Source organism: Chrysochloris asiatica, unplaced genomic scaffold, assembly GCF_000296735.1.
Source record: "Chrysochloris asiatica unplaced genomic scaffold, ChrAsi1.0 scaffold00006, whole genome shotgun sequence".
Classification (NCBI taxonomy): Eukaryota; Metazoa; Chordata; class Mammalia; order Afrosoricida; family Chrysochloridae; genus Chrysochloris; species Chrysochloris asiatica.
This window is the reverse complement of record NW_006408524.1, coordinates 32,831,767-32,849,030: the sequence shown is the minus strand read 5'-3', so window position 1 is coordinate 32,849,030 and position 17,264 is coordinate 32,831,767. Positions and strand designations below refer to the sequence as shown.

The 17,264-nt window shown below is 39.1% G+C and overlaps 1 pseudogene; it reads right to left on the bottom strand.

The window, feature by feature from the left end:
- Positions 1-8,077: 8,077 nt before the first annotated feature.
- On the bottom strand, positions 8,078-8,850 carry LOC102842024 (annotated as a pseudogene).
- Positions 8,851-17,264: the final 8,414 nt, after the last annotated feature.

Genomic DNA, 17,264 nt, shown 5'->3' with positions numbered 1-17,264 from the left:
TGACTCTGAAGTCTCTGATGTATAATCAAAGTTTTCTCCTTTCATAGCCTTATCATGCTAATTATTTGTTAAAGAAATTAATGGGCATTACTTCAATAGAATTATCCATATTCTGGACTTGTTATTGTTGTTGTTATTAAGTGCATTGGTTGAGACTCATAGTGACCCTGTATAGGGTTTCCAAGGAGCAGCTGGTGAGCTTGAACGGCTGACCTTGCAGTTCAAACAGCTTTGCAAACTGACACATTAACCCACAGCGCCACACCAGGACTCCATTCTGGGTTTAGCTGGTGGTATTCTTAAGTTTTATAGCATGTAATTCCCTATATTTCCCATAAATTTTTAAGTAGATCTAGATGGTTTACTATTATATATATTGGGTTTATATGTTTATGGATGGATTCAACTTTTCTTCTCTTTTTTATTTTAAAAATAAAATATTTTTATTAAAATTAGATTTCAATAGGATGCAGTGATTTCCAGTTGTCCCGCTTTTCATGCATAGGACTGATGACTGAGTTTAATATGAAACCTCCAAAAAGTTCCCCATCAACCTTTTACCTAATGAATAACTTCACATCAATGTGATGATGGTTTTCAGATCAACTATTTCATACCAAACTAAAACCAAATCTACTGCTGGCAAGTCAGTTCAATGACTCCATAGGTGATACTCTAATTCATTCTTTCTGCATTTATTAGCTATAAAGCATAATATATTTTATCAGCTACTAAATTAACCAGGAGTAAGTTTGTGTAGAAAAGGAGATTAAAACGCTTGATTTTTACCCCCCCCTTAATCACGTCTCACAGTAATGACTTTGGTGTCCTCGTCATCATGGTTAAGTACCGTGGAGTCGGTTCCGACTCATAGTGACCCTGCACAGGGTTTCCGAGGCTGTAAATCTTTACAGGAGCAGAACACCTCAACTTTCTCCCATGGACCTGCTGGTAGTTTTGAACTGCTGACCTTGCTGTTGGCAGCCCAACTTGTAACCACTACGCTACTAGAAAACCTTTAAAGGTCAATTGGTGCTCCTGAGCCCCACCTAGAACCTTCTGAGTTGGAATATTTCCCATTTGAAAAGACTTGCAGACCTACCCAGAACTGCTAATAGAACAGAAGATTCTTATTGAAAGAAAGACCACTTGAAACAAAGCTGAATGTTTGGTTGTTGGAATTTCAAGCAAGCTGTTTGCTTTGGAGGCATTAAGACAAGAAAATCAGCCCATCATGGGAAACCCCCTACTGGGCTGAAACTTAAAGGGAACCTTGAGCAGTCTAGCATGCTCACTGGTGACCACCTCAGTCTATTTGTGAGTGGAAGTAGGGGACATGAAACAATGGGCTGATTTTGACCATGTTCTATTGACACTCGTTGACCTAGAGATGAGAGACAGAAGAGGAAGCCTACTTGGTTTGAAGTTTAGGAGATGTGTGAACTCTTGAGCTCATGAGCACTGACCTCTGTGTAGGGGTTATGGCTAAGAGTGAAGCAAACTGCTGGTCTGAAGAGCAAGGAGGTGGGCATGAACTCACAAACTTGCAGCTAATACCCATTTGACCTCAGCTTGATGGCTGACCAGAGCTCAACCAGATGAAGATAAAGATGTTTGATACTATGAACAAGTGCAAATTGCTACAATTTGATGAACTAGACTTTTATTTGTGAATGCAGTTGCTCAAAATTCCAACCAGAATGGTCATATTCTTCATACTAAGGAACAAACTTGTTTCCTCAGTGTACTGGGTTGATTTTGTTGTTGTTATTAGGTGCCATTGAGTTGGTACAGACTCATAGTGACTTTATGCACAGCAGAAGGAAACACTGCCCGATCCTGGGCCAACCTCACTACTGTTGCCATGCTTGAATCTATCAATGCTGCCACTTGGCCAATCCATCTCGTTGGGGGTCTTCCTCTTTTTCTCTGACCCTCCATCTTACCAAACATGACATCCTTCTCCAGAAACTGGTCCCTCATGGCAAAATGTCTGAAGTATGAGAGATGAAGTTTGGCCATCAACTGGTTGATAGGGACAGGCAATTTAAACATTGGCTATCAAAAATGGGGGGAGGGTGGTGGTATAAAGACATGAAGTGGATGGCTTACAAGCTTTCATGATTATGCTTGGTTTCAGAATGAGGAGGGAAGGTAGTATCCCCATTGAATAGTTTCCCTCTTTTCCAGACGGATCTGGTGAAAGGGATAGGTAATGATGGTGACAGAATTTTATGATTCAAATGTGAGTTATTGTTAGCAGGATGAATTGTGATCATCACAACTTGTAATTGTAGAAAATGTGTAACTAAAAGGGTGGAGTAGTTAATTTTTCATTTCAGGAACAGACGACCCCAGAACCATCAAGAGGAAGAGCATGAGTAGAGCATGAGATCCCTACCTAGAAAGGAGACTGCCTATGGCATCATTAAGTTGGCAGGGGCCATGGCCTGGAGAGATAGAGCAGTTGTGGGGTCTAGGCTCATGGACTGAGTAAGGCTGTGTGACTTCTGGCAGGATGCTGGCTTGCAGAATGTGCTCTCTGGACATTTAAATAAATTCATATTTTTTGTTTTGTATGTGTACATAAATATTTTACTTTGTTCATTTATGAAATATAAGGTGGAAATTGGGAGCCACAGGGAGGAATGGATAACATTATTGCAGGGAGGACATTGCAATCATTGAGATGAAACAAGATGTATAGTTTGTTGAATGTAAAACTAATGATCTTATCTGCAAACTTTCACTCAATTCTCAATAAAAAGTTTTTAAAAAGTTAATTGGTAGGGGCTGGTATTATAAATATAGCTTTCTATGCATTGTAGTTGGTATTCTTTCACTTATTTATTCTTTTGATATTCATGTTGTCTCATTTTTAGCTGTGAGATCCTCTTTAATTGGACTGTTCTGTTTTTTTGTTTTTTTTTTATGTGGCCTGAGTAGACTCTGGAAGCATCCTGGCATTCAGGTACAATAGGACATGTTAGATACATTCTGTATGGTTTCTTTTCCAGTCCTGAAATCATCCCTGGCTCCTGTTTAGTGGGAAATGGTATTTAAACATCGTAATCTGAGTCCTAGGGTTGTTTATTGCTGCTGAATTATCACTACTTTTTTTTTTTTTTCTTTTAAATCATACTTTTATTGAGAATTATACTGTCGTTAAATCCTACTATTGTTGTTTGGTGCCATTGAGTTTATTCTGACTCATAACAATCCCATGTGACAGAGTAGAAGTTGCCCAGATGGGTTTCTTACCTATAATTGACAAAAGCAGACCTCTCGGCCCTTCTCCCTTGAAACAGTTGGGTGGGTTCAAACTCTTGGCTTTCGTTTAGGGTGCTTAACCTTTTACACTACCAGTGTTCCAGTGCAGACCTTTTTATTTGGCAGATATGTTGCTAAGAATGAAAGAAATAAATCTCTCTTTTTAAAGAATATGTCCTGACATTTCCAACCCAAATATAAGATTGTAGTTTTTTCAAAAAAATATTTATCTTTTTTCTCTTAAATAAAAATCTGGTTTCCTACTAACACCATTATAACACTTAATAACTTTTGTGTTTTATTCTTATCTCTCTGTATTATCTTGCTTTAAATCTTGCCAATTTTGGAGTCTTTCTGAGTTCCCCTCTCTATCTGATTCCTCTTCGCCCATTCGGATAGCATCAGGTTTCAGGATACAGAGGTTTGCCTATGCTGAGTTTCCCCCCATTTCTCAGATCATTCCTTTCTCCATCACAACATGGGGCTTTCTACAAAAACAACTAGGCTTTCCTGTTTATTACAAGGGGTCTTCAAAAGATTCACAGAAAGATGGAATTAAAAGATAATGGAGTTGTCCATTAACTTTTCGAAACCTCTTCATATATTTTGCCTTATTCCAGAGTAGATTTTCTAAAATCTACTCTGGAATAAGGCAAAATGTATGAAGAGTGATTTAGTAGTTATTTAGTGGCCAGCCAGGATGTTTGAAGACGGTTTTTAATTATGGATACATGAACATTAATATACATATACCAAACTAATATACATATATCAGAATTATTTTAATTTTGAAAATATTGAAATATTTGAAAATATTATATTTTGTTACTAGAGTAAAATGTTGTGCTTAATGACATTTATAGATAAGCACAATATGTGGTTTCTAACATTTTTACTAGCTTGTGTAGAAGAATGTAATTCCTAAGGTTAATCAGAAGCTACTGCAGACTGTCTTTGTCTTATCTTAGTTACTCATCCATCCATCGGAATTTGGGGATCTGATTTATCTCAAAAGTTAAACTTTAACTAAATTCTTCAAAGGACTTATAAATGACATTCTTAAGGGTAATTACATTTTTTAAAAGCTGTTTTTGTGGTGGATAAGCTTTAAGTTCAAAATACATTTTATTTTTGCCCTGAGAGTGTTAGTGTGGCACTTTAGGAAAAGCACTGGAATGCAAAGATGATTTGAACCCCAAGTTGGCAGTTCAAGCCCACCAGCCTCTCCTCGGAAATCCTATACAGTATTTGACTCAACAGCACTTAACAACAACAATATAGTATTTAAGAAAACGTCAATGTAAAAAGTGATGCTCACATTTTCTTATTCTTAATTTTTTTATTCTTTATGTAAATATGTAATACAAACTCAGATTATAAATATAAATATGCACAGAAGTAAAATTAAAAGAAGTAAATCTTTCTCTATATAAATAGTTATGATAAACGCTATACACACACACACATCTACATAGTTGTTAAATGCCTCTCTCTCTCTCTCTCTCTCTCTCTCTATATATATATATATATATATATATATCTGGACTTCTGGTGTGATGCTGTAGGATCGGTACTGGAGTGTGAACCACCACGTCAGCAATTCAAACCCACCAGCTGCTCCTCAGAAACCCTATATAGGGTCATTATGAGTCAAAAACATCTCGACGGCTCTTTACAACAACATCTATATCTATAGATTTGTTGTTTTTAAGTGCCGTTGAATTGGTTCTGGCCCATAGTGATGCTGAATAGGTTTTCCTAGGAGTGACTGGTGAGCTTGAACTGCCAACCTTGTGTTTCAAATGACTTTGCAGACCAGCGCATTAACCCACAGTGCCACACTAGGACTCCCATCTATAGCTATATATCTATATCCATATCTATACTTGTCTATCTATCTATATCCTCAGTGCCGACAAGTTGGTTTTGACTTGTAGCCACTGTGTACAATGTTTCAGAGCAGTGACGCTTGGGTTTGAATTACAGACCTTGCTGTTCACAGTCCAGTGCTTATCCTACAGCACCACATCAGGATTATATATGTGTGTGTGTTAAGTGCCGTCAAATCGGCTTCGACTCATAGCGATCCTATAAAGGGTCTCCGAGGAAAGGCTGATGAGTTTAAAACACGGACCTTGAAGTTAATAGCCCAATGCAAGCTCCTACATATATTGTTGTTGTTGTTGTTGTTAGGTGCCATCAAGTCGGTACCGACTCATAGCGACCCTATGTACAGCCGAACGAAACACTGCCCAGTCCTGGGCCAACTTCACTGCTGTTGCCACGCTTGAGCCCACTGATGCTGCCACTTGGCCAATCCATCTCACTGGGGGTCTTCCTCTTTTTCTCTGACCCTTTATCTTACTAAACATGATATTCTTCTCCAGTGACTTGTCCCTCATGACAACATGTCGGAAGTATGAGAGATGAAGCATTAGAGACAAAGTCTGGCCATATACATATGTGTATTTTAAATCCATTCATCTGCTGATAGACAGGTTGTTCTCATCTTACTGCTATTGTGAGTAATGCTGTAACGAACATAGGTGTGCTTATGTCTATTTGCGACACTGCTATTACTCTCTAGAGTGGACCTAGGAGTGGAATTGCTAGATTGCAAAGCATTTCTATTTCTAGTTTTTTAAGGAAATGCTGATCATTTCCTATAGTAGTTATACCATTTTGCAATCCATCCAACAGTGGATAAAGGTCCCAATATCCCCATATTCTTGCCAGAATTTATTGGTTTTTGTCTTTTTTTAAAGTAGCTTTTAATCAGTGTCACTTTGTAAGGATGCAATGTTATCCTGTTGTTAACTTTAATTTGCATCTCTCTAAGAGAAAGACCCTCAGTGAGATGGATTGACACAGTGGCAGCAGCAATGGGGTCAAACGTGACAATAATTGTGAGGATGGAGTGTTTCATTCTGTTCTCTATAAGGTGGTTATCACTTGGAACCAATTCAGTAGCACCTAACAACAATAATAGCTAATGATCATAGGCATATATTCATGTGTTTGTTGACTACTTGAATATCCTCTAGGGAACTGTCTATTCATACCCTTTACCCATTTTTAAATGGGATCTTTTAGTTGCTGTTGAATTATTGAAGCTTTCTATATATTTTAGAGATTAGACCTTTATCAGGTATATTGTTCCCAATAACTTTCCCCTGTCTGCAGGTTCTATTTTGACAAATCTTTTGAAGAACATAAGTATTTGATTTTTAGTAGATCTCAGTTATCTAATTTGTCTCTTCTGTTGCTTGTGTGTTAATATTTTGATGTCTGTCTTTCTAGGATCTTTCAAAATATAATATGAAATAGAAATTTATGTAATTTAAAATGTGGCTGATATGTATGACATAAATAGTTTTCTATATCTTGCCTTTTCTTCACTTAACACTATGATTATTTTTAAAACCATTTCACTAAAAATTATAATATAGTGTTATTACTTTCATAAAGAGTCCTAGTGGTACAATGGTTTAAGTGCTCATCTGCTAACCAAAAAGTTGAGAGTTCAAAATCATCTACAGGACCTGTAGGAGAAAAGCCTGGTGATTTCTTTGCTTCCATAAAGATTGTTGTTGTTGTTAAGTGCCGTTGAGTCAGTTCCAACCCATAGCGACCCTGGACAGGGTCCGAGGCTGTAAATCTTTAGGGGAGCAGAAAGCCTCATCTTTCTCCCACAGAGCAGCTGATAGTTTCGAACTGCTGACCTTGAGGTTCACAGACCAGTTCTTAACCACTATGCTACCAGAGCTCCTTATAAAGGTTACAGCCTAGAAAATCCTATGAGGGAAGTCTACTCTGTCACACAGGGTCTCTATGAGTTCAAAATAAACTTGATGGAACCTAACAATATTATTTTGACAGTATTTCTTCATACAGAAATTGTCAAATGTATATAGTCATTCTTCTGTTGTCTGTTTTTCTGTTCCCAGTCTTTTAAATATAAATCATATTCATACTTTGGATAATTTCTGAAGTTTCTATTCCAAGAAGTGAAGTTCCTAAGGGACATTGGCTCAGTGTTTTGTCTGTAGTCCTCACTCTTATAAAGATCCTCTAGTCAACCAGGAAATGTAGGAGAGCTAGCTTTTGCCTTAATTTCAACCATGGCACATAGACTGCCTGTAAAGGTCAGTTGACATCAATTAATAAAAATGCCTTAAATCTGAGTAGGACTCCTGGTATGGTGCTGTAGGATCAGCACTGGACTTTGAACCACAAGGTTGATGGTTCAAACCCACGAGTTACTCCTCAGAAACCCTTTCTAGGGTCACTATGAATCAGAACAGACTTGTCATTTAACAAAATTAACAAGTCTTAGTAGGTTTGAGTTCTGGCAGTCTCAGATAGTCCAGCACAAAGTAATGTAAAGATACTGGTTAAAAGACAGGATTCCTGGGTTCTAGTCTTAACTTTTCCATCATTAACCTCATTACCTTTTTTTTTTTTTTTTAATGTATTAAAGCAGAAATTTATTAAAATTCCTTTATATAATGTTTGCAGACAAAACCATATACAGAGCCCTCAACATTCAGGCAATCAATTCTATTCTCAGAAGTACTTCATAAGAAAACAGAATTCTCTGCGCTCCTTCCAGTAAGATACTTCTGCTTATGCCCCTGGAAATGACGCATTTTTAATTACACCACCTCTCATCAGAAACCATCCCTCTGATATCTAAGATAGCTCTAACACCTCTGAAGAGAACGAAGAGATGAACACAGAACCTTTCCAAAATGCAATGCCTCATGACAGAGGTGGAGCGCAACAGAAACAGAAACTGGAGACTGCTTCAGAGGAGTGCGTGTGTTCCCAGTTGGGCAGCTAGCTGCCGCAAACTGTGGAGGGTGGCCAGCCGGGTCTATATGGCATCCAGGGCTTCATCTCCTTCCTCATCTTCTGAGGCAGCAATTGCTCCTGGAGGTTCAGGATCCATAAGAGTCCATTTACTGGGTACTTTGCCCAAGGCCCTTGCTGCAATTTCTAACATTATCTTGTCAATTTCCTTTCTGCCTCTTGAATTTCTTCCTGATAGTCCAGGGTTTCAAAAGTGCTTTCTAACAGCTCTTCTATGATTCCAGCCTTTATCATCTCTTTGGGCAGCTCTCGCATGGTGGCCTTTATATCTGAGATCTTCATGAGACTCTGCTCTTCTGCAGGGAACTAACCACTGGCAGGACCACGAGCTGTTTCTTCATCACCATGAGCATGGAGTTCATGTGGGCTTTGGATGCATAGAGCTTGCTCAGAGTCTTTCTTGACTTGATCATCTCCTTGACCAGAACCACACAGACATCCTTCTGGTCCTTCTTGACAACATCTTTCACAGATCATTTTTCTCTTTCCTCTTCCCTATGGACATCAAAATGTTGGCAGTTCAAATACACCCAGCAACAATGAGAAAGAAAAATCTGCTGATCTGCTTCTGCAAAGATTTCAGCCACGAGAATCTTATGGAGCTCAGTTCTACTCTCTTATTTGTCTCATTTCTTTTCTTATCTTCAGTGACCAGTCATCAACCAGCTCTTTGGGTGGCTTCTCCTGGGTTTTACCAAACAGCCCCATGGAAAACTGAATTCAATTTTCCCCTTTTGACTTTCTGTTCCCTATGCCCTGGCAGGTCATAGGCAGCCACTTGGGTGGGGTGGCCAAGAGGAAGCTCCATCATTTACTCTTATGGTCACAGTTACTTTAATACCTCTGTATCTTCATTTCCTAGTTTGTAAAGGGAAGCAGTTGTATTGTATTTACTAAGATGTCTTCTAGTTCTAAAGTAATCTGGCTTCATATTTGGAAGTTTACGATTGTCCACTTAGGTCCAAAGACTACTTACTGCCTAAAGATGTGGCTGGCAGGCTGTATTCCTGCTGCCTGCATTCCATCAGAATCATGCATTATTTGAAAATGAGAAGGGCACAACTTTTCTTGTTCTTACACTCAGTCTTTGTTGTTCTAATTTATGCAATGTGCACTTAAGAACGTACCAAGTTATTTATTTAGTGTACTTCTCTTATTCTCTAACAAATTTTTCCAGCTTGGTATGTTAAAGTTATCAAGAAAGTTCAAGAAGAGTTATCCGAAAGCTTCTGCTCACTGATAGCACAGACATTCTGTATGCTTATCCAAGGAGCTATGCAAGTTCAATGTCAGCTCTCCACTAAGGCCCCATCTTCAACTACTTGTATGTCCTCTAACAGTGGTAGTGGTTATGTGACATGGAATTTGTTCTGACTTAGTCACCGTGTATAGGGTTACAAGGCTGTAAATCTTTATAGGAGCAGAAAACCCCATCTTTCTCCCATGGACCTACTGGTAATTTCAAATTGTTGACCTTCAGATCAGCAGCCTGACTCATAACCACTACCAAAGCTCAATGACAAATCTGCATCAAAAACCTACAACTTCCAAGTTTTTTGGAACACAAAATAGAACAATGTAGTATTATTAGTTTACCTTTGCTCTTCAGTCTAAAGTAAAGATATAGCAATGGTAATTATAGTCTATGTTATTGGGGAATTGTCATCAGAATCTCATGTAAGACCAAGAGGCATTCATATATGTTGGGACATGCCGAATCCATTGCCATCAAGTTGATTCTGACCCATAACAACTTGTGTAGGACAGAGTAGAATTGCCCTGTAAGGTTTCTAATGTTGTAAGTCTTTAGGGAAACAGACTGCCGCATTGTTCTCCTGTGGAGTAGTTGGTGCATTGAACCACTGATGGCTCTGTCAGCAGCTGGATACTTAACCTATGCACCACCAGTGCTTCTTTTTGTAAAGATTGTTGTTGTTGTTAAGTGTCATCGAGTTGGTTCGGACCCATAGCGACCCTGTACAGGGTTACCGAGGCTGTAAATCTTTTCGGGAGCAGAAAGCCTCATCTTTCTCCGGCGGAAACAGCTGGTAGTTTCGAACTGCTGACAGTGAGGTTAGCAGCCCAACTTGTAACCACTATGCTACCAGAGATCCTTGTGAAGATTACAGCCTTGGAAACCCTATAGGGAAGTTCTACCCAGTTCTATAGACTTACTATGAGTCCGACTTGACTTGATAGCACACAACAAGGTCAACAACAAGGTCAACAACAAGATAGGACACACGAGTTTGTATTTCTATTAAGTTTTTAGATGATACTGTTTCTACTAGTTTTGAAGTAGTCTTCAGTGTCATTGTATTCATCTTCCCCATTTGAATGGAAAGGTGAGCTGACAATGGTATGTTAAGTAGCCTTTATAAGGAAAGGTGGCTGGCTATAAGCAAGTCTAGTAATAGATATTCTACAGAGACCAACCCAGGGAGGAACAAGTATTGTAACAGAGAATGTAGAAGCTGAAGAGTGGTAGATGGAGGTGGTCCTTGCAGATATTGCTGCCAGAGAGGGAAGAGCTCAGCCTTTCAGAAGAAACCAGAAGAATCAGAGGCTAAACTGGGCAAAGCAATAGGCTCTTTACGATGAATAAACTGCAGATCAGTTACTCAAACATCAGCTCCTATCAAGGCACACCTTTCTCAACTAGTAACGCCACTCTTAACTTTTTGCCTAAAACAAACAACTGTGATAAATTGCTAATAGAGTGGGCTATTGTTGAAAACTGGTACACAGGAAACATCTCCTTTCTTTTGCATTTTTTCCAGATAAGCATTTTTCACATTATAATGATCTGCAACTTGAAGTGCCTGCCACTTACAAAGCGAGTTCAATATACCACAGCACTCAGGACTATGGAGGGGAGGAACTCTACTTTACAGCTATTGTCTCCCTGGGGCACTTCCTCCTATCTGAGTTTCAGCCAGAGAATCAATGGAAAGCAAACAGGGATCAATTTTAATTGATTATTCAGTTTTTTAAATAATTGGCATTCTTCCTGAATGCTTGACAGATTAACAAGTAGAGTCTGGTGCCCTGTAATTTTAACACTCATTCTAAATGCATGTGAGTATACAGTCATTGGACTCCTAGTGTAGTGCTGTGGGTTAATGCGCTAGACTGCAAGGTCACAGTGAACCACAGGGTTGGCGGTTCAAGCTCATCAGCCGCTCCTCAGAAACTCTACAGGGTCTCTATGAGTTGGAAACGACTTGACGGCACTTAACAGCAACAACAACAACATACAGTCATATTGCACATACAAACAGCACACAGCCCCCTCAGTATAACAGAAATACAGGAAATACAGGGGCAGAATAAAGGAGATGTGGCAAACTTATCCTCAGATAGGTGTGCTTACACACACATAACACACACAGGCTCTAGCTGCTATGGTTTGGTCAAGGTGCCCATTTATGATATTAAAAGAATAATATTTGAGGGATTGTTGGTGTTGTTGTTAAGTGCCGTTGAGTCAGTTTCGATCCAAGAATTTGGAAATACTGATGCACTTTAATATCCTCTTTATGTCATGTTCATAAACTTCTACCTCCAAGATTGGATCATGAGACTAAATGCTTCAAAGTTGGAGAGAGCAGGATTAGGAATAGCCTTGAAAACCACATCTGCGTACTATAACCAGAATTAACCCAGGGCCATCGAGTCGATTCCAACTCATAGTAATCTTCTAGACAGAGTAGAACTGCTAACTTAGGGTTTCCTTACAATTTCTAAGTCTATAAATCTTTACCAGTACGGATAACTTCATCTTTCTTCAATGGAACAGCTGATGAATTTGAACCACCGACCTTGCAGTTAGCAGCCAAGGACTCCTCTTGGATACTGTACCCAACCCATTGTCATCATGTTGATTTCTACTCACAGCAATCTTGTATAGGGTTTCCAAGGTTGTAGATCATATACAGGAGCAAACAGCCTTCTCTTTCTCCTGTGAAGTGGCTGGTGGATTTCAACTATTCATCTTGCAATTAGCAATACAGTGTTTAGTTTACAGTGCCACCAGGGCTCCTATAACCAAGACACAAAACCCACTGCCATGAAGCCGATTCCAACTCATATAGCATCCTCCTAGAGGGTTTCTGGGACTCCTGATGTGGCTCTGTGGGTTAATGCGCCAGACTGCAAAGCCGTTTTAACTGCAAGATTGGCAGTTCAAGCTTACCAGCTGTTCCTTGGAAACTCCATACAGAGTTGTTATGGGTTGGAACCGATTCGACGGCACTTCACAACAACAAATAGGGTTTCTGAGGCTGTAGACCTTTACAGGAGCATGAGGCTTTATCTTTCTCCTGTAGAGTGACTGGTGGACTTTGAACTGCTGGCCTTGTGTTTAGCAGCTCAGTGCCTATCCTACAGTGCCTGGAAATCTCTTTAGCAAATATGGCAGTGTGGATTGCCTGCCTACTAATCTTGCCCACCGACTGTAGATTTGGGGGCATCCTTTGTGTCCCAAAGGATGACTCTTGAGATCTAATAAAGTCAGGGTAATCCAAAATGACTAAAATGTGTTCAAGCACACTGTGCAAATCAGGGCTTCTCCATCTTGGTGACATATTAAATTAAACGATGGAGCTTTGAAAAATACTCCCTACTCCTAGAAACTCTGATTTAATTGGTCTAGAGGAAGGCAAGGCAGTGGCATTTATAAAAGATCAGTATTAGCTATGGGTGATAATCCTTGGTTTACATTGTTTAAACCATCAAATTTTAATCCAAATGAGACTATACTTAACATCCCTCTGCCACATTCCTTATTACAAGAATATTAAAGATGCAGTTAGGAGCTCTGGTAGTATAGTGGTTATGAATTGGGCTGCTAACCTCAAGGTCAGCAGTTCGAAACTACCAGTGGTTCCGTGGGAGAAAGATGAGGCAGTCTGCCCCCGTAAAGATTTACAGCCTTGGAAAACCTGTCACTATGAGTTGGAACCGACTCCACGGTATTTAACAACAACAAAAGTGCCTCAGAGTTAGAGTGAGGTTTGTCATATATATTTCATATGTATGCTAATTAGATTCTAATAAGCCTACAGTAAAGTGGTATTAGTTTTGCCATTTTATATATTAAAACATTGAAACTAGGCAGGAATGCATTCAGTGGAGTCAAATCCAGATTTGTTGACTCCATAGTGTATAACTTTCCCACACTTCTACACTGCTTCTCAAAATCTGTGTCTTTTCACCCACTTCTCAATACCTCGTTTTTGCTCTCTGCATATGCAGGAGAAGTCAGTGCTATAATGGCATTTCTGACTTCATTCTCCTACATTTAAGACTGTTGCTGTTTTTGTTAATTGCCATAGAGGTGATTCTGACTCATAGTGATCCTATATAGGGTTTCCAAGGAGCAGCTAGTGAGTCTGAACCACTGATCTTTCAGTTCAAATTGACCTTACAGTCCAGTGCATTATCCTGCTGTCCCACAATGGGACTCTACATTTAAGACTAGAGCTGTGGGATAATGCACTGGACAGCAAGGTCAGTTTGAATGCAAAGTTGGTGGTTCAAACTCACCAGTTACTCCTCAGAAACCCTATACAGGGTCACTGTGAGTGAGAACTGACACACAGTACTTAACAACAACAGTCATAAGTCAGCTCTATTGGATGGAGCCAGAAAGTGGTCCAATAGGGCTGACTTCGCTCTCTGATTGTTTATCACGCCAAGTCTTCCAGCTCTAGTGAACATTTCAGTGCCTCCAGTTTTAGAATCAGAATATTAGAATTACAGATTCGGTTGCATTCCTTGATGTTCCTTCTTACAATGGGACTTTTCACTTCTGGAAATGCTCATCGTCATTACGTAGCATCAGAAATGAACTTCATTAGCACATTGTGTCTCTTTAGGATGTCAATGATCAGGATTGCCTGTCAACATGCAGCTGACTGACTGCATAAAACTCCAATTTCAATTTTAATGAAACATTACTTGTAATAATCACAATAACTAATGCATCCTATAAGTCAGCTCTGTTGGATGGAGCCAGAAAGTGGTCCAATAGGACTGACTTCGCTCTCTGATTATTTATCACGCCAAGTCCTCCAGCTCTAGTGAACATTTCAGGGCAAGTTTGGTTCAATGTCTCATTTATTTCTTTTACCACAAATGGCCAATGGTTATTATTAGTAGTTTGTGTAATTGTCAACCAAATCATTCTTGACATAATCAATGTATATTTTGCAGTGTAGGGGGTGGGGAATAGGGAGGGACTCTCAGTCAACGTGAATTGACTGATTATTCTGTTGATAAATATTTTATCATACTTTGAGCTCATTGCTCATGAGATTCCTACTGTTTTTGTTGTTAAGTGCCATTAAATAGGTTCCATCTCACAGCGACCCTGTATAGAGTTTCCAAGAAGTAACTAGTGGGTTTGAACTACTGACCTTGTGATTCGAAGTGCAGTTCTAATCCGACAGCGTCACACCAGGAGTCTTGATTCCTATTAAGAAGACCTATTTTCCAAATGACTAAAGTAGTAATGAAAAATATTACTGTTAACTTTCTGAATAATATAGTACTTCAATTCATGTTGGTTTGCACTCTCTGAACTTGCCGTTTTTTTTATTGTGTAAATATGACAGAAGCATATTGATTTCTTCTCTTAAGTGCTTGATCAAACTCTATTATTACTGCTACCCATAAACTATCTATCAGAAAGAAAGACATGGCTTAGAAGTGTTTGCATTCATGAACCAACTGTAAATGAAATAATTTATCTCAAGGCTATTTTTCTGAGCCTACTGGGAGTTGATCACAGATTTCTCTTGCTGTGTTATTAACTTGCATGTTGGCTTTGTTTAATTCTATGTAAAGTATGCTGATTTATTAGAATGTTCACTCTACAGCAAACTGATAATTGGATGCTCTTGAAAAAATGAGTTTCATTGATCTAGTCAATGACCACAGATATTACTGAAGTAAACCTCTTAACAGTGTTAGGGCATATTTTGATGATGATCAATGTTTCTGAATCTTCTCTTGCATTTTTTGTTTTGTTTTATTTAGTGCTATCTGCATTGATTTAAATCTGTAGAACATTTAATGTGCTTAAATTTATCTTGATACAAAGTTTCACTACTTTTCTGAAGATGTAAACTTTTCTTTGTTTGTGATAGATTAAACGTCTTTTCTGACAGTCTTTAAAAAATAATCTATTTGTGCTTATGTTAATTTATATCAGTAGTTGTCAGTAAGCAAAGTGAAAAATTAAAGATACTGCCTTAAAAATAATGGAATGAAGTTTTATTATTATTATTATTTATTTTTAAGCACTGCAAATATTTGTATCTACATTGGTGTTCTTTCCTCAGAAGGCTTCTGAGTCTCCTGAGAACAGAAGGTCAAGTCCAATGTGTCTGAGTCTTTGCTGTGAGTGAGAAGGCATGGACAAGTGATGTGTAATGAGCCAGAACTTGATTCAGTCAGAGCCCCCAAGAACCAATTTATACCGAGTGTGCTGGCCTTAGGAGTCCCAAGGTGGTTGTTACAAAAAGTTAGCATATTCAGCATCTCACCAAGAAGTTGGAGGTTCCTTCCTATCCAGAGGTGCCTTGAAAGAAAGATCCGGTCATTTGCTACTGAAAAATTGGTCACCAAAAAATCCTGTAATGGAGTATAGTTCTACTCTCAACACATGAAAAAATCAAAATCATTGCCATTGAGTTGTATTAACTCACAGTGATCCTACACGACAGTGTGACTGCCCCATAGGTTCCTAAAGGTATACATCTCTATGGAAGCTTACTACATCTTTCTCCTGTGGAGCAGCTGGTGGGTTTGAACGATAGACCTTCTGATTAGCAGCACAGCACTTACCTGCTGTGACACCAGTACTCATCTTGTTGTTGTTGTCAGGTGCCATCGAGTTGAAACTGACTCATAGCGACCCCATGCACAGCAGAATGAAACAATGTCCAATCCTGGGCCAACCTCACTACCGCTGCTACACTTGACGCCATCAATGATGCCACCTGGCCTCTCCATCTCGTTGGGGGTCTTCCTTTTTTTCTCTGACCCTCCATCTTACCCGGCATAATGTCCTTCTCTAGCGACTGTTCCCTCCTGACAATATGTCCAAAGTATGAGAGATGAAGTTTAGCCATCTTGGCCTCCAAGGAGCACACTGGCTGCACTTCCAAAGCTGATCTACTGGTTCTTTTGGCAATCCATGGCACTTTTATTATTCTCCTCCAACACCACAATTCAAAGGCATCAATTCTTCTACGATCTTCCTTATTTACTGTCCAGCTTTCGCATCCATATGAGGTTATTGAAAATACCATGATTTGGGTCAGGCGTACCTTAGTCTTCAAGCTGATATCTTTGCTCTTCAACATTTTAAAAAGTTCCTGTGCAGTAGATTTGCCCAATGCAATACGTCATCTGATCGCTTGACTGCGGCTTCCGTGAGTGTTGATAGTTGATCCAAGAAGAATGAAGTCCTTGACAACTTCAATCTTTTCTCCGTTGATAAGAATGTTGTTTATTGGTCCAGTGGTGAGGATTTTTGTTTTCTTGACATTGAGATGCAACCTATACCAAAGGCTGTGCTCTTGGATCTTCATCAGTAAATGTTTTAAGTCCTTTTCACTTTCAGTAAGCAAGGTTGTGTCATCTGCATATCACAGGTTGTTAATGAGTCTTCCTCCAATCCTTATGCCACGTTTTTCTTCATAGAAGCCAGCTTCTCGTATTATTTGCTCAGCATACAGGTTGAATAAGTGTGGTGAAAGAACACAACCCTGTCGCACACCTTTCCCAATTTTAAAACATTCAGTGTTCCCATGCTCTGTTCAAACAACTGCTTCTTGGTCCAGGTACAGATTTCTCAGAAGTATAATTAAGTGTTCTGGAATACTCATACTTCACAATGTTGTCCATAGCTTGTCATGATCCACAGAATCAAAAGCCTTTGCGTAGTCAATAAAGCATAGGTAAACATATTTCTGATATTCTCTGCTTTCAGCCAAGATCCATTAGATATCAGCAATGGTATCTCTCATTCCATGGCCTCTTCTGAATCCGACTTGAACCTCTGGAAGTTCTCTGTCAATGTATGATTGTAGCTGTTTCTATATTATCTTTAG